The sequence below is a fragment of the Anolis carolinensis genome, chromosome 1, assembly GCF_035594765.1.
Source record: "Anolis carolinensis isolate JA03-04 chromosome 1, rAnoCar3.1.pri, whole genome shotgun sequence".
NCBI lineage: Eukaryota > Metazoa > Chordata > Lepidosauria > Squamata > Dactyloidae > Anolis > Anolis carolinensis.
In genome coordinates, this window is record NC_085841.1 from 200,845,446 (window position 1) to 200,868,800 (window position 23,355).

General features: G+C 39.2%; 1 protein-coding gene across 2 annotated transcripts in view; it reads right to left on the reverse strand.

The window, feature by feature from the left end:
• Positions 1–23,355, reverse strand: part of tmeff2 (transmembrane protein with EGF like and two follistatin like domains 2) — a 344,646-nt gene that overhangs the window by 222,446 nt on the left and 98,845 nt on the right. The window lies entirely within an intron of this gene.

Here is a 23,355-nt window from a genome sequence, read left to right on the forward strand (position 1 = left end):
CTCACATAGCAGATCAAAGTATGTAGGTTCTGGTTGCAGCTATCAGTTCTTCATATCATCTCCATTACAAATAGAGCTTGGGGTGGTAACAGATTGCTACATTTTTTATGTGGAGAATGAAAACAGACCTCTGCCTACTAATAAAACTCATAAACTCTGAGACAGGATCATGTCATTTCCATTTGTAGTGAGATATAACTCTAATAAGAACAAGACTCCTATTATATATGTACAGTAGAGTCTCACTTATCCAACACAAACGGGCTGGCAGAAGCTTGGATAAGTGAATATCTTGGATAATAAGGAGGGATTAAGGAAAAGCCTATTAAACATCAAATTAGGTTATGATTTTACAAATTAAGCACCAAAACATCATGTTATAGAACAAATTTGACAGAAAAAGTAGTTCAATACGCAATAATGTTATGTAGTAATTACTGTATTTATGAATTTTGCACCAAAATATCATAATATACTGAAAACATTGACTACAAAAATGGCTCGGATAATCCAGAAGCTTGGATAAGCGAGGCTTGGATAAGTGAGATTCTACTGTATAAGCAAAACAGTTGATTTAAATCATTGTTATAATATACCATTCCTTCTTTTCATCCTGAGCATTTTATAGTTTAACTCCATCAATTCATGAAACTATTGTCTATGGCTGACAGAACAAAAGAAATACAGAGTTGATTTCCTGAAGATTTCACAATGACCAAAGCTTCAGCTCTTAGCCTTTTTGTATATGAAAATACCTCTTTGTTTTCTCCGAAGTTAGCCATATTTGAATATATATGGATCATATGAAGCTGTTTCATATATGTACCATATTTGGATCATACTTCAAAAAGGCAGATTGGTCTAAATTCTCAGATATGTTAGATGGAAAGATTATATTGGTCGCCCCAACCCTGAGGAATACGAGCGCTTTATGAAATAGTAAAAACTTGCTCACAGGCTTCTATACCAAGAGGCTGCAGAACACACTACTTTCAGGGCATTACTCCTGATACAGCTGCCTTGTTGGAAGACTGTTACATGCTCCACAACGAAGACCAATTTAGCGAGCAAATTCTTCAGGCAGTGCAGAGCATTTTGTCCTCCATCTCTGAAGCTAAGAAAGAACAATGGATAAAGCTGATAACAGAAGTCAATGTGGGCAGGAGCAGTCAGAAGGTGTGGAGGCTGTTAAGTCAGTTGAGCAATGATCCCTCACAAACTAATATCCATGCCAACATAAAAGCAGATCAGATAGCACATCAACTTCTGAAGAATGGGAAACCCAACCTTGCCACCAAACTAGGAAGGAAACCAATAATCAGACGACCAGATAATGAAAACAACAACCTTTATGAACCTTTTACATCTACTGAATTGGAAACGGCTCTCAATAAATGTAAAAATGGCAAAGCAGCTGGCCTGGATGATCTATGGATGGAACAAATAAAGAACTTTGGGGGAAAAGCAAGGTGCTGGCTGCTGAAGTTGATTAACAACTGCATTGCATCCTGTCAGATCCCTAAAATCTGGAGGAAAGCAAGAGTCATAGCCATTTTGAAACCAGGCAAAGACCATAATGATCAAAAATAGCTAAGAACAATCTCCTTGTGCCATCTTTACAAAGTTCTGGAGAGACCTATCCTGCATAGAATTATGGAAAAATTTATGATCCCACAGCGAGTTGGTTTCATGATGTGAAGTTGCACATCACAAGTGTTGAACCTGACTCAGCATAGAGAAGATGGTTTTGAAAGGCAGCATATTATAAGAGCTCTCTTCATAGACCTGTTAGCAGCATATGATGCTATAAATCATCACCTCCTGAGAAAATAATAACAACAACAACAACAACAACAACAACTTTATTTTTATATCCTGCCACATCTCCCCGAGGGGACTCGGGGCAGCTCACATGGGGCCAAGCCCAACAACATACAATAAAATACATAATATAAAATACTAACAACCACAGTAAATCAGCAACACAATTTCAACAGAGTAAAAAGCATCGCCATTAAAAGAGGCAATATCCTGGTGCTTCAGTCCATGGGCTTGGTAGAGAGGAAAAATTATAATTGTATAACAGATTAGGAAAACTAATCACAATAACTCAAAGGACTACCATCTCACCCACTACATAGGAAATCTGCTACAAAACAGGAGGTGCTTGCTGAGTTCTAGGATCAGAGATCAATTTAAATCAAGAAACAGCTTCCTAAGATCCACAGAGATACTCACAGGAACATCTCAGCAAGCGAGAGTCAAAAAATGGCAGGCTAAACCCCAGATACCAGATGAGAGACTCCCCCTGGGCACACAGAAGACTGAGTGATTTAGAAGGCACTAAATAGACTGTGCTCTGTGAGGGGAAGTCATAGGGAGGGAGCAAGCTTGTTTTCTGCTGCCCTGGAGACTAGGATGTGGAACAATGGCTTTAAACTACAGGGAAGGAGATTCCACCTGAACATCAGGAAGAACTCCCTCACTGTGACAGCTGTTCAGCTATGGAACTCTCTGTCTTGGAGTGTGATGGGGGCTCCTTCTTTGGAGGTTTTTAAGCAGAGGCTGGATGGCCATCTGTCGGGGGTGCTTTGAATGTCATTTTCCTGCTTCTTGGCAGGGGGTTGGACTAGATAGCTTATGAGGTCTCTTCCAACTCTATTATTATATGATTCTATGATTCTGACACCATGAGATGCAGAGCCAACCTTAGGAAATGGGGCTACAAAGTGGAGTCCATGACATGTGAGTGTGGAGAAGAGCAAACCACAGACAACTTACTACAATGCAGCCTGAGCCCTGCCACAAGAATAATGGAGGACCTTCTCACAGTAACACCAGAGGCACTCCAAGTGGCCAGCTTTTGGTCAAAGGTAATCTAGTATAATGCCAAGTTTTTAATTTTGTTTGTGTTTTTAAATACATTATAACTGTATCCTCAATTTACTTCTGACATGATAAATAAATACATATGAAGACAAAACATTTAATGAACATTTTCAGGAATGATATCACTTTTGTGATACAAGTTGACATCTCATTTCTTTTATTTTCAAATAAAACTGCCTTCATAGAGAATCAGTTACATTCATATTAAATTGTGAAGTACACAGATCTCAAGGGAGGTCTTCTCTCATCAGTAGTGGACAGTATCAGCATATGAGGACAGAATTTGGTATCAATGGGGATGAGTATCACAAGGACTCAGAGGACCTCAGAAATCAAACTGGGCTTTATGAAGAAGGTGGAAAAGAAAAGATGCAAGCAATGGTGGTGTGCACTGATGCACTGGAACAATTGATGTTTCTCTCCGCCTCCCTCCATTTGCATCCTTAGCTAACTGTTTTGCTATGATCTCCTTCCCTCCCCCTTCCCACTCTTCCTTGCTCAGCACTTACTGAATGTGTCTTCTGTCCTTAACCTGAGAATGCAGTCAAGCTTCTCTTGACAGAAATCATATTAATGCCACTTTGTATATAAGTTGACCTTAGGTGCTACTGAAAAGGGGAAGCGCTCAAAGGATCTCACTCTCTTCAGAAGCAGTGTGCCAAGTACTCTGCTCCTGGCAGTCTTTTTTTGAGCTCAGCTGGGTTGCCTGCATAGACATCTTCACACCCGTATGTGTGTGTGTATGTATGCACGCACACTTGTAGTGAAGGGGAGTGACAATTGGCTGTTTCTGAGCCAGAAGAGCAGGAAGATTTTGCTCCTTATCAGATGCTGTGCTGGTAGAGATGGTGGTGTGCTAGATACGGTAACAAATATGAATGAAGGCCTCAAATGCCCCCTGTCCTTAAAGTCCTCATTGTCTGGGCAATTTCTGTGCTGTGTTAGCTGTCCTTAGGAAAGCCCTGATCTCCCAACGTCAGCCTCCATACTTCTAATCTGAGTCAGTGAAAGGAAGGAGATTCTGATCTCTGTTATCAGCTAGAGGAAGTAGGGCTGATGTGCTATTGCTCCTTGTCTTCATTGCAATCTAAAGTAAATTCCAAAAGAATGGTTGGATGGATGGGGAAGATCTAGAAGTTCCAAATAAAGAAACGCAAGACCAATAGCCCAACATTTCCTATTTTACAAGGGAAGGGGGAGTTATTGAAGTGGAAAGGGCTGCAGGTCAGTGGCAGAGCTTGGAAAAGTTTCCTTTTGGACTATAGTGGCCAGAATTTCTTCCCAACATAGTCCATATTGACTTTTGTGTTGATGTGCTGAATGTTAAATATGCTGTCATAAGCATGGTCAAGATGGCATGGTAACTCTCGGAACGATAATCTAAAATAGAAACGTTTCCAAATTCTACTCAGTGGCAGAGCACAATTTTGAATTCTTCAGTGTGAACATCTGCAATTTAAAGGGAACCTTAAGGTAATATACTTCTTTGCTTAAGACCCCGGTGAATCACTGTCAGTATGGACAAACCTAAGATAGATAGGTCAGATGGTATGACAACTCTTTAAGCAGAGAAGCTGTAATTCAGTAGCAGAACACCTGCTTTACATGCAGAAGGATTCAGGTTCTAACTTCAACATTTCCAGGTACAGTTTATAAACTACTGCATGAAAACTTGGAGAGTAATGGCTGCCCAACTCAGCATAAGGCAGTTTCATTCATGGTACTTTGGTAAGAACATATTCCGTGTGTCAGTCCTTGGAAGCTATAGGACACAATGCAAGCTCACACAAGTAGTTCCGTGGAAACACTTTATTGAAATCCTTCTTGCCAAGATGAGCACAAAGCTACTACTGACCAATTCCCGCCCAGGCCCCAGCATATCAAACTACTATTTCCCTCCAGCCCCCCTTCCACATTCACACCTATCTGTCGATAGTCCTTTCCCAGGCTTGAAAACCAGAGCAGGCCATAAATCAATCCTCCTAGCCAGATGGCCCTTACCATTTAGGCTATCTCCACCCCAGTTTGCTTTGGCAAGATGGGAACAGATCAGCTAGTGTGAATGCTGGGCGATTACATCCTGATACCGTGAAAGAATGTACTACATATGCTCATCATTAATATAGAACTACATAGCCCTCCATGTACACTCTTGTACCAAACAATTAAGCTAAGTTTGCATTAAGACCCAACTCCTTTAGTAGGAAAATATTTGTCACAGCACTCAGACACAGCACCATTTCATAATGTGCAACATGCTTGCAATCTGTTACTCAGACTGGCAAGTATCAGAGAAACTCATGTGTGAAACTTCCTCGCAACTTGCAGTGAAAGTTACAGTTATCCAAGCATGTTTATGAAAAGACAACATCTTGTTTGATATCACAAATAATTGGGAAAGTTTAGGTATGCTCAGTTTCTGCAGTTACACAATGCAGAGTAGGCAGGCTCTGAAAACTGCAATTTAGCAGTATATTACAATGTATCAGGAAGAACATCTAGGTCTAAATAACACAGAAAGCAAAGTGTTTAGCATTCAGCACATCAACACATAATGCAAGATGAACTTTTCACCGCCACTGTAGCACTACCTCTCCTTAGTTTTCTTAATGAGATGGTTCCTAAAATCCTGGCCAACCAATTTAAATGTTCTCTTCTTCTATTGATAGGTATAGAATAGGTCCAGGTGAAACCTCAACGTGTTCAAGGCTATAATAATCAAATCCTGATAAAATATTACCTATCCTACCAAAAAAACGATTAGCTGGAGGATCAGTAAGATCATGAGCAGATGTTCCTCAATTATCTCTCCATTGGGGATATATCTGACTGTAAGCATGAATAACCATTGTTGTCCTTGTTGTTACTCAGGTCCACCATGGTCAGGCATGTAGCCAAGGGGGGGGGGGGCTTGAGGGGCTTCAGCCCCCCCCCAAAAAAAATTCTCAGGGTAGTCTGTGAGAAGGCCTTATATTTATTACTTAAACTGTTATGTTTATTCATATCATGATCTGATCACCATGCTCAATATATCCCATATGCATGGGGGTATTGGGATAACGATACAAAAGGTTTGCTAGGGTAGATCCTCTCTCACCCAGACTCAGCCCCCCCCCCCCCCCCCCCGAACCAAAATCCCAGCCTCTCCCGAATCAAAATCCTGGCTATGGGCCTGACCATGGTGCATCTACACTGTAGACTGTTTGCAGTTTAACACCACTTAATTGCCATGGCTCAATGGAAAGAAATCCTGGATTTTGTAATTGGATGAGGCACCAACATGTTTTGGCAGAGAAGTCAAAAGCCTCGTAAAGAACTTCTTCCTGGAAGAAAGGTGCACATTTTTAAAGACTATCCATTATTTTAGAGACTTATTTTTAAATACTTATTTTGTGTACAATTCATACAAATTCTGTACAGAAACAAAATAAAAATTTATCCAATTTCTAATTTTTTTTATTAGAAAACAAAGTGCTTATGTTTGTGTTCCAACATGGACCTAATCCATATACCAAACAGGAGGGGTATAGCAGTTTATGTCTGTCCGCTTGTCATGTTATGTATCAAGCCCTAAGAAGAGCTATGCTTCTGTTTACCAGTGAGGAGGGGATGGAGCAGACGGATAATTAAGATGGTGAAATAGATGGCCTTAACTCAGAGGGAGGGAACACAAGGGTGCACTCAAGGACAAGTGCAACCTTTCCCTCCTTCAACATTTTCCTCTTTGCCCCACCCCATAGTCTCCACTGCATCAGTAAGTAGATGATTCAGTGGCCTTGCTTGGATCATGTCAGCTGCGTGGGAGAAGATTTGGGACAGGGCACAAATGGCCCTATTAAAAATATATGTATGTGTGTGAAAGACATGCTTATATATATAACTTATTTGAGATAAGTTATACTTATCTCAAAAGCAACAGCCTGTTGTTCCACTTTCCCACTCTGCCAGCAAAATTTCCCAGGCAGATTTTTAACTCCTTTTTAACCCATCAATCTCTTTGCTGCACTCTTCTTCCTCCCTTTCCTCCTTCTCATCCTCCAATCAATTCAATAGTGTCAACCAGATTTTAAATTCATTTCTCACCTATCAAACTCATCTTAGTTCCCCTCCTCCTACTCTCACTATCTCATGTTTCTAAAGCCCCAACCAAATTTAACCCCCTTTTCAATTCATTGACCTTGGTTAAAAGGTGCTGTCAACTCTTAAGAGGGATGGAAGAGAGAGGCAGATGAGAGGAAAACTGGTTCCAGACTCAATCCAGTTGATCCTCCCCTTTAGGTTGGCCATTACTAAATTTTCTATGTACAGTGTTCCCTCACTTATCACTTGGGTTAGGTTCCAGGATCACCCGCAATAAGTGAAGATCCGTGAATTAGAGACACTATAATTATTGATATTTATACATTATTTTAGTAGTTATACACTATTTTAAGTCTTTATCAACCAATCGTGTGTTGATAAATCGCCTCCTTCTCCTCCTGTTGCTGCTTGGGCTCCTTTTCTCTCCCTTTAGCTTCTCCTTCCTCCCTTGCTTAGGCTGTGAATTGTAATTTTTTTATGATTTATAATAGTATTTTAGAGTTTATTTAAAAACTGCAAAACAGTGAATCCATGAAAAGTGAACTGCAAAGTAGTGAGGGAACACTGTAATAGAAATGAGTCGGAAGGTATGTGCCACATTATAATAATGACAATATTTGAGAAGAATATACAAATGTTATTGTGACTAAACAAGGCCGGAGGTAAACTCTGTCAATGTTGCATAGATACTATGCAACTATGATTGGAATAGATGTACCAGTTTAACATGACCAAATTTCAGTTCACCTACAGTGCCTCCATTGAATTTCCAATTCCACAAATTAGATTTGGAGTTATTCCCCCAACAAAGGCATGATTTTCTCTTTCTGTCTTTGAGTAATGAATATGTGAGTGAGAATCCAAGCAAAACACATTTCTGTTTTGTTGAATGAATTACTGGAGATCAGGGCTGGAACATATGAGGCACTCAGGAGCTTGCATAGTTCTGTGTACACACTAAGAATTATATCCTAAATATATTTGCTTGGATGTGAGTCCTATTTAAATCAATAGAAGTGAGTTCATTTCATATTGTTTAGGATTACCCTTTCTCTTCCTCCGCCACACATGTACATTTCTTTGCAAAGGATAATTTCTTTGTGTAGTAACAACAGCCCTCCAGCTCAATAGATATATTTTTCACAAGACCTTTGTGAATAGGGCATAATTGCAGCTTTTGATATCGAATTCTCCAAGCTTCCCAAATGTAAGCATACCCTCAAATCAACAGCTTTTCTTCTCACAGCAGTGTCCTTGCAATGACAGACTTGAGACGAACTGCAAGTATCAGCTGATTCGTACTACCACCAACCTTTTCAATTGCAGAATTGATAAATGAGAGCTACTATATTCAGCTAGACCAAATACATCAAGGAAGTGCATCTGCTTAATGGCATTTAGATTACCTCTGACCACTTCTAGGTTGTCATGATATCTTTCCCTATTATCAGACAGAGAAAATGATCCTTCTCAACATACCCATCTTTTATCCAGGTATACATTCCTAATAATACACAAAGCAGCATTTATTGACTATCAATGGCACATTACAGAGTATATGAAATAAACACATTGTTGCTAGATATATGTATATTTCAGGTGGGAGAATAATAAGAGATTTGCTTCATTTCATCATTCTCCCTAACCTAAAAGAAAACGTGGTGGCATCATCTGTCCCACTGCACTCATTTCTCACTTCCTATTCTTTCTTTTATTGATCTCTGTATCATTAACACTTATATCTTCATCTTCTTGGTGTAGCAACCTGGTTTCATTATTGTTGCCTGCATTGCTTTGCATGGATCCATGCATTATGACACCATGTGATACTTAAAATGGCAGATAACTGAGAACTATCATATTCAGCTAGATCAGTGGTTCTCAACTTGTGGGTCCCCCGGTGTTTTGGCCTATAACTCTCATAAAGTCCCAGCCAGTTTACCAGCTGTTAAGATGTCTGGGAGTGGAAGTCCAAAACATCTAGAGACCTACAGGTTGAGAACAACTGAGCTATACTAAATTTATTTATTTATTTTTATTTATTTATTTACAGCATTTATATCCCGCCCTTCTCACCCTGAAGGGAACTCAGGGCAGGTCACATTGCACACATAAAGGCAAACATTCAATGCCATGACATAGAACAGAGACAAGACACAGGCATCGGGCTGGCCTCGAACTCATGACCTCTTGGTCAGAGTGATTTGTTGATTTGTTGCAGTTGGCTTTCTTTCCAGCCTGCGCCACAGCCCAGTCCTAAATACATCAAGAAAGTCTTGAAAATGCCATAGCTATGTGAGAAAAATCCGGGTTTAGAGCCTTGGCATCTCCAGGTAGAGTAGATCTGTTATACAGCCTTGTTTTCTGATGCTACACACACATAGGACATGAACCAGTGGATTCAAATTTCAAGAAAAAAGGATTTCATCTGAACATTAGAAAGAATTTCCTGTGGGTTGAAACTCTTTGGCCGTTGAACAGATTGCCTCAGAGCATGATGAACTTTCCTTTATAGGTTTTTAAGCAGATGTAAAATAGCTATCTTTTGTGAATTCCTGCATGGCAGGGAGATATACTAGATAGCTCCTGTGGATATGCTAGAAGATCCTTTGATTGTATGATCTGAGAGAGTGGGATAGGTAGATCTCTGCTTGCTTGCTTGCTTGGAGAATAACAACCAGTTAGAACAGAACAGCAAATGGCCCTTCCACACAGCCATAGAATATCAAGGCAGATAACCCACAATATCTCCTTTGAACTGGGTTATCTGAGTCCACACTGCCATATAAACCAGTTCAAAGCAGATAATGTGGGATTTTATACAGCTGTGTGGAAGGGGTCCAAGATGGACCAGATGTCCCACTCATTATGAGAGCTTTATAAGTTAATGCATATTACCTACAAAGAGGGTCACTGGGTCTTGTTGGCCAGTGGTGGAGAATATATGGTCCTCTTGATGCTGAGGTATACCTCACAACCTCTGAGGATGCCTGCCATAGATGTGGGTGAAACATCAGGAGAGAATACTTCTAGAACATGGCCATACAGCCCGGAAAACATACAACAACCCTGTGATCCCGACCATGAAAGCGTTTCACAAAACACAAAACCTCTTGATGTTCTCTCATTAGACCTGAGGTGGGAAGGTGAGAGTAAAGAAAGACTATAATCCAGCAACATTAGGAAGGCCGCATATTCTCCATTGGCTTAGAAAATTAATGTGTAAGGATCTTGCCTTTTACCCTTTCTCTCAGTTATATCTTTGTGAACTGGCATAGAATAATGGCTAAGAAGCTGAGTTATGAATTTTACATATATCACAAATCTGCTATTGGCCTTGGGCAAGCTACTATCTCTCCATCTTATTAAGGGCCTTATCAGAAAGTGTCCCACTTTGCCTGGCTTCTGTGAGAAAAGAGAGGAGCAGCAGGGCGAATCTGTCGCCCTGCACACAGCTCCCTCTTGGCCATGTTTTCCCCATGTATTCCCTCGGTGTATTGGTGAGAAAGCGTCTGTGAATGTTTTCACCCTGGTTGGGAGTGGGGCACACTAAGAAGTCACACTAAGTCATGTGATGTCCAGCATGGGGCTCCATACTAAAGATGGGGTAGAAGCGTCCTAGGACACTGTTTAAAGTAAGTATTATGAGGTCCTTTTGCTTTCTCTTCTGTGATATGGGGGAGCCAGTAATACAAATGTGCATTACTGTTGAAGTGCTTTGAATGCTTGAAAGTGCTAGATGAAAAGTATATGTTTCTTTTGCTTTTGCATATGAAGCGTTTATAAAAGAATAATGCTAGGAAAACCACAACCCTGAACAAGGGCTATTGCACAACATCTTGGTTCCCCTATTTCTTTTCTATTTCCTACTGAACGCTTTTTCCTTCTATATGAATCTTCCAGCATCTTGAGAGGGGAGTTTTTTTTCTATATGAATCTTCCAGTATATTATGGAAGGGGAGTTTTCTCTAACTTCTGCCATCATTAAAAGACTATCTGGTGAGAACAGGGGAGAAAGACTTTTTGGTGGCTGCTCCCAGGCTGTGCAATTCCCTTCCATGGGAGGCCAGGCTGGCCCCTTCTTTGCTCATCTTTGCTGAGATATTTTTAACCAACCAGACATTTAAAGATCAATTGATTTCAGGGAGAAGCCTCTGGTGGCTCAGTGTGTTAAAGCACTGAGCTGCTGAACTTGCAGACCGAAAGGTCCCAGGTTCAAATCTGGGGAGCGGAGTGAGCATCCGCTGTTAGCTCAGGCTTCTGCCAACCTAGCCTGATTGCAGGGGGTATTTTATGGTCTGTGTTTGCTGGGTTTTTTAAAAAACTTTATTATGTTATTAAATGGTTTCACATTTTTAAAATGTAATGGTGTTCTGATAATTTGTTTACTTGTGTTTTAATTTTGTTTTTATATGGTTTTTAGCCTTTTGAACAAGACTGCCTTGGATCTCTCATGCTGCAAAGAAGTTGACATATAAAGCAATTAAATAAATCAATATGTGAATTCTTTCAGAACACTCTATAGTTCTCCTTTGTACTAATTAATATTTGAGAACAGTCTATTTTGGGGGGCAGGTGACAAGGGGTAGGTGTGGGGGAGTGTTTTGAAGGCGTTCTTCCAAGTGTATGAACAAGCACGTATATGCAGGGAATTCAGATCCACCCCCTCACTTTCATGGTATACTTACATTCACCATGTGGTCCTGGTCCTTAATTGGCTAGTGTCATCTGTTTGGCTTTTCACAAAAAATGAACTATCCAAATGGCTTGGCAGCAGCAGCATTTTGAGAAAATAATGCCAGTAGATACATCAGCAAATACGCAATGAGCAAGGTGAGGAGAGAAAATATTTAATCATCGCGTTACAACTTTCCCCCCTGGAAACAGAGACTGGCAAACGTTCTGTGCTGTCGGAGCAGAACTATCCCTAAACATCCACATTTGAAATAACTTGTAAACATTACATTCTTTTCCGGATCCCAGAACAGTAGATGTCTCAACCAGTACACCTTAAGACTTTATTTTGGACTGTGGCTCCAGAGACTTAAAAGTCAGAGTAGATAACAAATGATCTGTGAAGCTTGAAAGCTCATGCTCTCACTAAAGAGAAAGCGAATCAATATGAAGTGCCAGTTTATCTGCTCCATCTCCCTCAAAACTGATGACCAGTTTTCTTTGGAATCTCCCCCTCCCTCTCAGGCTCTCTCTCTTAATCTTTTTCTCTTTTCGTGGTGGAATCTAATTTAAGTTGCCACATAGGTAGTTGGACATCTACAAAGAACCATGTGATTTCATCATCTAAAATTACACAGCAATCTTGTTTGTTTTTGTCTTTAATAGCCTTTGATGAGGGTGTTGTGAACAGAGCTGCACTTAAAATCTGGTTTATCGTTTCTTGGGCTTGCAGTATGAATGAATGAAGAGCTTACACTAGCTGGGTAGTACATTCAATCTTCCCTGGATCCCTCATGACTCTTTTCTAATTCAAATACAGTTTTAAAATTATTCACAAGTGACAAATTCTGGACATATTCCTAGCAGTATCTGTAAAAAGGCTCATGATTTCTTCCCTACTCTAAGACATTTTGATGTCACATAATATAAAACTGCCTACTCTCAATGGCCATTTTGAGATACTTCTTTCTCCTCCCTTGTTCCATCTCAGTAGATATACATCCTTCCCTTTTTCTACTAGGATGTGTACAGATGTTCAGATTTGTTAATGTTCCCAATCTGTTAATGCTGCTTGCAGATATCCTCAATTAAATCAGCACACCCCTTCCACTCACACTAGAAGCAGCGAATGATCCCTTCTCCCAAAAAGTATTTGGGAATTGTAGGCTTCAGAGGCAGGGTTGTACTACAAAACCACTCTCAATGAAGTATAAGTGGCCCTTCTTTTGGCTCTTCTTCCAAGTTCCACCCAGCTATTGGATGTTTTTTCTTTTATGGGAAAGGTTCAGTAATAGTGGCATGTTTTGCATATTTCAGTTCCCAGAGCTCGTTCCTGACTTTGATGACTGGATCAGGTAGGAGAAGATTAGGCAGGATAAGGGGCGGGCAGAGTCTTGCCTATGGGCTGCACGAAGCACTTAGATTCCACTTTTGCAGGCATCAAAGCTCACATCAGTCACCCAACTCTTGACACTCCTTAAAAACAGTTTTGAGATTTTTAGATGACATTTCAACAAAGTCCTCCTCCTAAATTTACACTGTTGCATCCAAAAAAAAAAAAAAAAACAACCTCTCCAATCCTTCCAGAAATCCTACCTACCTCAAATTCAGAACAATCCCTATATCCACAGTAGATACATTCCTGAACTTCCCATGAAATCAGGAAAAGGTGGATAATATTGAGCTCTATTGAAATGAACAACTTCTGGCAGAAGTATACCATAGAGGGAAGCTGGAAGACCTAGAAAGTGTCTAGAGAGAACAACTCTCTATAATTTCTAAGACCTCCAGAAAGACTCTGTAGAATTGATCTGGAGAACCTAGAAAATACCAAAACAAAACATATGTTTTGGATGTTGATATGTGGGTACTGGTTCTGAAGATAGAAAGGTTGTACTGTACCTTTGTTTGTGTCTCCTCCTCCTTCTGAATAGTTACAGGAAATGAGTTAATGTCATTTCCAATAATCATTTTGAAAAGTTAAGGTATTTTTTTTGCATATTCAAGGTTGTGCAGTCCATAGGCAAATTTATGATGGAAGTTAGACCCCCCCCCTTTATGTAATTGCCCACTCTTAGCTGAGCAACATTGCTGAGGACTGATAATATTTTTATTTTTTCCAAGATGGGCTTTTTAAAATTAAAGCATTTTTAAAAAACTTTTTTATAAAACAAAATGTCTTACTAGATTCTAGCTATGTAACTTCCAATTAGGTTATATTAATGTATTAACAGGTGTTTAGGGAGACTGGAGACAGTCTGATCAATTACAGTAAAGTCTTACTTATCCAAGACTCACTTATCCAACGTTCTGGATTATCCAATGCATTTTTGTAGTCAATGTTTTCAATATATCGTGATATTTTGGTGCTAAATTCGTAAATACAGTAATTACAACATAACATTACTGCGTATTGAACTACTTTTTCCATCAAATTTGTTGTATAACATGATGTTTTGGTGCTTAATTTGTAAAATCATAATCTAATTTGATGTTTAATCCCTCCTTATTATCCAAGATATTCACTTATCCAAAGTTATGCCAGTCCGTTTAGCTTGGATAAGTGAGACTCTATTGTATATTCATGTATATTGCCTGCTGTCTTAACCTTTCTCTCAATCTCTCAGCCCCTTGCTATGTTTGCAAACAGAAAAGACCAAAGAACAGACAATGTGGGGAGAACCATTCCCTAAACACAAATATAAGAACTTGAAAAAGAATGTTTCATGCTGACTTGGTTAAAATGCCTATATTAAAACTGAAGCAGTCAACTATTCAGATATCCCCTTGTATACTTTGTTAAGTTTGCTGTTTGTTAAAGAAGAAAACTGACCAAAAATACAAAGAATCTTTCCAGTAGCATTTGAAAGTCTGTTTGTTCATAGAGATTCTGGAACATGATGACAAAAATATCATGGCTGATTTAATCGTTGGTACTGGTGTCTCTCTTGAGTGAATTCACATATTCATTCTTTCTTAGAACTAAAATGGCAAGGTTATCATCCTACTTTGGATGAAATGAAAATTAATCTGAAAACAATGCAGAATAATTGCATAATATGTAGCAACCTTGTAATGAAACCTCTGAATATGTATTAAAATTATATTAATCCATAATGTACTTCTACTTAAATGGATTAAATGGAATCTTCTTCAGTAGTGCTTCGAAGTGTGATTTAAATAATCAGAGAAGCTATTTAAATCATGATTGAAATCAAATTGTAGGGTAATTGTTTGAACACTGGACTATGATTCTGGAGGGAGACCAGAGTTTGATCCTCTGCTCAGCCATGGAAACTCATTGGGGATTTTGGGCAAAACACACACTGTCAAGTCCAATCAACCCTGTAATAGGGTCACCTATATAGGAAACAATTTGAAGGTACACAACAACAAAAACTGCTAAGCTATAACCATTGCTATAACTTGAAATCTCTAACAGATCTCTCAGCAACTTTATCAAACTTCCAATTCCAGAATTCTTTTATGGGAGACCATGCAAGTTCATTGTTTTTTTAAAAAAAACATGGCATGCTTCCCCCTCTCTTCCTCATGTGCTCACACTACATAGCATTACTGCATATTGAACTACGTTTTCTGCCAAATTTGTTGTATAACATGATGTTTTGATGCTTAATTTGTAAAATCATAACCTAATTGGATTTTTAATAGGCTTTTCCTTAATCTCTCCTTATTATCCAACATATTCACTTATCCAACATTCTGCCGGCCCGTTTATGTTGGATAAGTGAGACTCTACTTTATATCCAAAATGCTAGAGATCAGAAATGTTTCAAATATTGGGAGGGCTTTTTTGGATTATGGAATACCCAGGTTTACACATACATGCATAATGAGATATCTTGGAGATGGGAGCCACATCTAAACATGAAATGTATTTGTGTATCATATGCATCTCATATACATAGCCTGAAGGTAGATCTATATACAGTTTTATTAATTTTATGAACTACTGAAAGCAAAGGAATCACTATCTCAATTATTTATGTGGACAACTTGAAGTTTTGGAATATTTTGGATGCTGGGATTCTGGATAAGAGATGCTCAACCTGTAGTAAAAAATGCTGCCTTGAGTTTTCACTCATCGCTATCGCTTTGTTTCACTAGGAAATGCAATTACATATTTATTTATTTATGCCAAAATGGGACTCAAAGAACATTACAAAATACAGTAGAGTCTCACTTATCCTACACTCGCTTATCCAACGTTCTGGATTATCCAACGCATTTTTGTAGTCAATGTTTTCAATACATCGTGATATTTTGGTGCTAAATTCGTAAATACAGTAATTACTACATAGCATTACTGTGTATTGAACTACTTTGTCTGTCAAATTTGTTGTATAACATGATGTTTTGGTGCTTAATTTGTAAAATCATAACCTAATTTGATGTTTAATAGGCTTTTCCTTAATCCCTCCTTATTATCCAACATATTCGCTTATCCAAAGTTCTGCCGGCCTGTTTACGTTGGATAAGCGAGACTCTACTGTAAAACAAAATAGCAAAATAAAAATGAATTTCAAAATCCAATTAATTAATCAATCCACGTAAAACATTTAAGACATTCTGTTTTTTAATAAAGATATAACACTTCTATAGTGAGTATTTTGCTCATTATTTGAACCTGAGTATAGTTGGTATTAAAGACCCATGTATAATCTACAACTTGGCAACCCATGATCTTACAGAAATAACTCCTCCTCACTTTGCTCAATAAAAAAATGAAAGAACCTGTAATGCTGCTAATGTATATTTAATGTCAACTTCACCACAGTTAGGACAAGTTAATGTGGCACTTTAATTATGGTTTCTCTCTTTATATTTTTCCTCTACGGAGCAAGTCACCTTTAATGAGGGAAAAGCTTGGAGAAAGTTCAACATCGGCATTACTGCAGGTTTCCTTTCTACTCTCCACCCTCCTACAATTACCCCCACAGATAGTCTGCATGTGCTAGAAGCTTATCAGCTGAAATATGTTAATTTTTTTTCTAATGGGGTAATGGTGTCTCAAAGCTTTCACGCAGCCATTATTAAGATAATGGGCATGTTTTAAAACAGCACAAGGAAAACCTTGATTATGGAAATATCTGCTCAAAACTTCCAACTCCCAAAGAAATCAAAGTTTGTTCCATTGCTACTTTGTGGCAATAGTTCAATGTGAGGTTATTCCTGTACATTAAGGGGGAAATCACCCTGTGCAGTGAAGACAAAAGGCACATTTCTAATTGCAAAAATCCATTAGTCAGCTGACATGCACTAGGCTCAATGCCTGCACAATTGAGTTCAAGGAGACAAGGGACCTTTCACATCAATCATCCAACTATGAATTCTTCCCAAAATTATTGTCCATGTATAAGGAAACTGACATATGTGCTAATTCACACATTTTCCTGCTTTCCTTATGTCAAAATGATGAGGACCTATGCAGGACAACAGAAACCCATTCAAAGCATGACCAGGAAATCCTACTACTTGTTTAGAAGAATCACCAGGCATTGGAAGTATAGTTTGCACATCTCAAATTTGAAAGACAGAGCTGGAGAACACTATATAGATAGCCCTTTATCCTATTATTAATTTCAATTAGAAGAACTTAATCAATGGGATTTCGACTAAGTGTTGACTCACCATTCAACATATGATTCAGTGGATATGCCTGTTGGGACTACAAACAGGATTGAAATCTCCTTGCCACAGCTTTTTTGTCTCCAAAGCTGGGTGTCATATTGACCTCATCAGATGAGGCATTTTTTTTCAGCTTATGCCGGTTGAGTCGTATATGATCCACGGAGCCCACCAACTCCCATCTGATGACATGGAGGATCTCCCTGTGGGATCAGCTTCCTTGACCTGAGAATTTTGAGGTGTGGGGTGACGGGTTCCCAACACCTCCTGATGACGATTGCCATATTCGCCATAACACATGGCGATTCTGGCTGTCCGTATGACAAGGTACGATAGACATATTTTCCCACATTCCACAGGTGCAAACTGATACACATGTTGCCAAACAATGTCAACCCATTGTTAAGATGGCACAAAATCAGTATGAACTGAGAAACTAGATGCTGTAGCAGCTTGCTTTTGCCTGTGCCTTCTGGGAAGGACAAGATGTCATCCTGTCTTCTCCACTCTGCAGCGTACAAACTACTTTTGTGCTTTGAACTCAGTTTACAGCAACTGATGTAACTGAGGACAAAGAGAAACTGGGAGGAGAAGTCAGAAACTGGATTATTTTAAAGGCAGCTAAAAGTGCGATGACATAAGATCAAAAGGCACTATCCCTGCCAAATTGAGACACTGAAGAGTATATAGGGAAGCTCATAAGCAAGATGTTTTAGATGGAGAATTAATGATCTACCTAGGCTGGATTTAGTGGATCTAATATAGTGAGTTTATCACCAATGGATTTGCAAATAATGCACATGGCAGGAAAATGATAATATCAAGAAACTTAGCTGAAATGTTGAGTGCTTCAAAGAGAAGAAGGTAAGAAGGAGACACAAGCTGGAAACACCAGTAAGACGGTCAGACATAAGAAGGCAAAGAAGACTTTTTCCTCCGTTGATGCCAGAAGTATCTGAACTATAGACAACTATGCTAGCTTTATTGTACTAAGTTCTAAAGATGCCAAATTACACAATCTTTCAAGTCACAAAGATTACTGCATCAAAGAGAATGAAAGGATAATGAGCTCTCTGTAAAAGAGAGAAAGGAAAAGAAAGAAATGTTCCTTAACTCTAAACTTCTAAATGTTCCAGGAATATAGGAGCCCAATTAGGAAAAGCACTCATGTCACCACAGCTAAGTAATATAAAGACATCAACAGGCAGCTAGTTACAATGTATTGTGATCATGACCCAGGAAGGCATAATACTAGTTTTACTTTCTGAATTTTTCATTCAGGCAGGATTGTTAATTGCAGCTCTCTGAGCATTTTAGTTCATATTCATTCAAGACAAAGGACTGAAAGCTGCAATGAGACATGTAGTTGAGCTTGCCTGTAGTCACAGTATAGCTTCACTTAACTTCTGTGAACTACAATCCTATAAACACTTATTTAGTAAGGAAGACCATTTGAACTCTGTGAGATTTGCTTGCATGCAATCAGCAAGTTAATACACAAGCAGTGGAGGCAGAGCAAAATGATTTTCACTTGACTGGTCAGTATAAAGCCTCAAATGCCAAAGAGATGGTATGTTTCCAACTCCCAACAGAAAGTTCTGGCTTTCATAGCCAAAACAAATTTAACAAAATATGGGAAGAGAGGAATAGATTCAACTCCCCAAAAGTAGTTGCACACAGTCATAGTCATGATTCTTTCTTTGCACCACACCCAGAAGCATGATTAAGGACTTTATCACATGAAGCAAGAAACTGGCCTTTGCAGTTGGACCACCACCTTTGGTGACTGTCCCTATCACCTGACACCATGTGCACATTACTGCCAGTCTCCCGTCTTCCCATGATTTTTCCATTCCTAGCTATCAAAGGGTAAATCCCATCAATAGCTCCCAGTCCCACAATGTTCCCATCATCTATCTTGGTGTGTTGGGTCCTTTACACTTATTTGCCAGTATGCCAGCAGTAAAGTGACATCCGGCAGTGAGATCACCCTCCTTCCCCTTGCTATTTCAAAGTTGTCCATTTTCTATTCATTTTCTATTTTATAGTTATGTTTATTTTGCAAAGCTGGAATTGTGAAATTGCTCTAAAATAAAAACAAAAACTGCAGAACAGTCACAGTGTGTGGAGGCTGAGTTACAAGGGTATGAGAAAGGATCATTGCAAGATCATGAACTCTTAAGAAAATTGCATGAATGTGACATCAAAGTTGCTCAACCCAGTATGTAAAAACTATCAATAATAGTGCTCAGTAATAATTCAGGGGATCGAATTGGAAGTGGTTGCTCTGATGAATGACCTTCATGGAAAAAGGGAAAGGGGGAAAGTAGGCTGTTACTGCTGCTTGTTCTCCCAGTAGTTTTTTTTAATACTATTGATCATGGTGTTCCCTTGGACCAGCTCTGTGACTCTGCCACGAGGACAGTATCTTATAGTGGTTCTGTTTCTATCTGCAAGGTTGATTCGGGGCAGTTACACCAAGGTATTGCATCACAGCCCATGAAAACAGCACTCAGAAAAGCTAAAGGACACAATATTGTCTTAATGTTTTAACATCTGCAAGGATGTCCATCATCAGTATGTAAATAAGGACCTCATTATGCTTACCAAAAACAAGCGTCCTAGAATACTTTGAACTTTTTTGGGGGATGGAGCCCCATGTCAGCCATCACAACACATCATGTGATTCCCAATAGAGGCCCTGCTCCCAATTGGGATAGGAAAGATTATTTTTTTACTGCAAGTAAAGAGAAATAATAGAAATTGGGCCCATGGATAAGGCGGTGATATTGTACTTCTTTATTATATCTGAGTCATCTGGCATTGTGGAAAAGGTGGTTCAGACAGATGTAGACGCAATCTAAGTCTGACCTATTGATTTCATATCTCAAATAGTTGAATTAGTTGTGGCACTAGTTACATCAACTTCCCTCTACATCTTGTTTATTCCCAAGGTGTATTGTTGATAAATGCAAAGCTCTTTCAATTATCATTTAACATATTTTTTACAGAATTATTGTTGCTTCCTTTCCCCTGTTCCTTCAACAGAACAGATTTCTGATTTGATTCTGTGCATTTAGGAAGGAGCTGTGTTGCTGACTGAAATTTTAATATTCACATTTTAATATGTTTAGACTAGACTACACTTCCCCCAATTCCGGAAACAAATGGCAGTTGCATTCTGGTTGGCAGAGACTAAATTAACTAAATATTCTCTTCATTTTCCACTGACTTAAAATGACTTAAAATTACTAATGAAACCCAGTGAACTATTAATTTGACAATCATTAAAATTCATTTTTAAACTAAATTACCTATAATTATAGGGAGATAGATCCCAAATAATGAATTCTAAGTAGCTTTATTTTAATGCTTAAAATATGACATGAGGATTCTTAAGAGACTAAACACTGCATAGGTTAATTTGCAGGCACTTGGCTTCTCTTGTTTTTCCTGTTCTCATCAAACTATAGACATTTCTTTTAATTCTTTTTTTAAAGAATGCAACAGTATCTGTGCAACATTTAGAAATGTTTCAGCCTGACCAACTGTGAAGGGAAAGTTACACTGAAAGGGGATATAGCCAGTGTTAATCTGGCTGTGGAAATCATGGGACCGATTTTCAAAAGGAATAGATTATTCACCAAAGATGTGGAACTTCAAAAGTCATTCTAGTAATAAAGTTCTTAATAGCTGTATGCTGTCTTGTGAGACAATGGATAAAAGAGACCCATAACTCCAAATAATACCCATGATATTAATACCGATTTATTTCTGCCTTTGGATATGAGAAAATATAACACCTCAAAAATCTACCCATATAATCAAATTGAGTATCCCTTATTCAAAACGCTTAGAACCAGAAGAGTGTTGGGTTTTGCATTTTTTTGAGATTTTGGAATACCTGTATTTGTACATATGTATACAATAGATCTTGGAAATGAGACCCAAGTCCCATTATGTATTCCTACCAAATTTGCCTTTGGCAGTGGTAGGACTTGGAGAAAGTCATCCTCTCAGGATATAAAAATTTGGGCAAGTACATATAGGGAAATATGGGATGAATCTACACTGTAAAATAAATGCAGTTTGACATCATTTTAACTGCCATGGCTCAATACTGTGGAATCCTGGGATTTGTAGTCTAGGAAAGCAACAGCACTCTTTGGCAAAGAAGGCTAAAGACCTTGTAAAACAATAACACCCAGGAATCCATAACATTGAGTCAGGTCTATCAAAGTACATTAATTCTACAATGTAGATGAATCCATGGTTTCTCCTGCAGTCTGCAAGCAAATCATATAGGGTTTTGTAAAACATGACCAGCCTTTTGAATTATTCTTAGAAATGCACCAAAAGAAATATGTTGCTTCGGAATAAATAATTGTTTTCACACCAGATTTTACATCAGATTGCACTTCTAAACTATATCACAATTGCAACCTCATATATAAGGACAAGGAGCCCAGTGGCGAAGTGTGTTAAAGCACTGAGCTGCTGAACTTGCAGACCGAAAGGTCCCAGGTTCAAATCCCGGGAGCGGAGTGAGTGCCCGCTGTTAGCTCCAGCTTCTGCCAACCTAGCAGTTCGAAAACATGCCAATGTGAGTAGATCAATAGGTACCGCTCCGGCGGGAAGGTAACGGCGCTCCATGCAATCATGCCGGCCACATGACCTTGAAGGTGTCTATGGACAACGCCGGCTCTTTGGCTTAGAAATGGAGATGAGCACCAACCCCCAGAGTCAGACATGACTGGACTTAACGTCAGGGGAAACCTTTACCTTTACCTATATAAGGACAGGATTTGATATGGATTTGATATGACCCAAGGGGTAGTTGAACATCATTCAGCAGAGAGGGGGGAAAGCCAGCACCACCTCAGGGACCAGCCACCATGACCACTGTTGCTATTTTTCCAACCAAGCATTTGAAAAGACATTTCAGAAGAAAGGATGGTTACCTTTTGATAAAAGTTAACATTAACTCTATTATCCTTCTAGTAATAGAGTGATGAAACACAGAAGTGCCAACAGAGTGCTTTTAGGTTCTCCTGGGACTGACTGAGCTCTCACTTTTTGCCACTCTACTCAGAGAATGTGATAGTTCCTTTTATAAATAAGAGTTACAGTACAGTTCTTGAAATGACATCAATTCAGGTTCTTTTTAACTTTTTTCTTTCTTTTTTTTTTCATGTCAGGAGCAACCGGAGTCTGCAAGGACGTTGCCCAGGGGACGCCCGGATGTTTTTTTGATGTTTTTACCATCCTTGTGGGAGGCTTCTTTCATGTCCCTGCATGGAGCTGATAGAGGGAGCTCATCCGCACTCTCCCCGGGTGGGATTCGAACCTGGCAGCTTTCAGGTCAGCAACCCAACCTTCATGTCACGAGGCTTTTATCCCCTAGGCCACCTAAAATTTCTAGACTTAGGCTGGATCTACATTGCAGTTTCAGAGTGCAGATTAACTGCATTGAATGTCTGGAAGGGGCCAAGATGGAACATTGATGCTTTCTGCTGAGTTGCTGCTGGAAGCAATCACTTCAAACTCCAAAAACTGCCATATCACATGGGCCGATTTGTCCACTGTATGCTACTTCACCTTCATTTTCAGCATAGAGCTCTTCACATGATGCACAGACACTTCCAGGCAGTCTCAATGCCAAAAAGGGAGAGGAAGCAGCACACGCCACCACCACGGCAGCATGTATGCCTTCCCATGTTGCCTTCCCAGCAATTGGAGGAAGTCAGGCAGCAACACTTTCACCCATGGGATGAGGAGCAAGGTAAGGCGGATGATGTGAGGTGTGGAGCGACAGCTTCTTCACATCCCCCCACTGGGAGTCCATAGATTCACCCTGATGTGGGGCGAATCCATGGGCCTTTATCGATAAGGTCAATATTGGTTTCATTTTAAATGGGTGATGATTATATGCAGTCTTATAAGAAAATATGCATATAATAGAAGAAATGCAGACAACAGCCAGTATATTATTCCCTAGTGCCTCCTGGTTTGAAAGTCAACCAGTTACCGAGAGCTCCTTGCATGGCTCCTTCCCTCCCACTG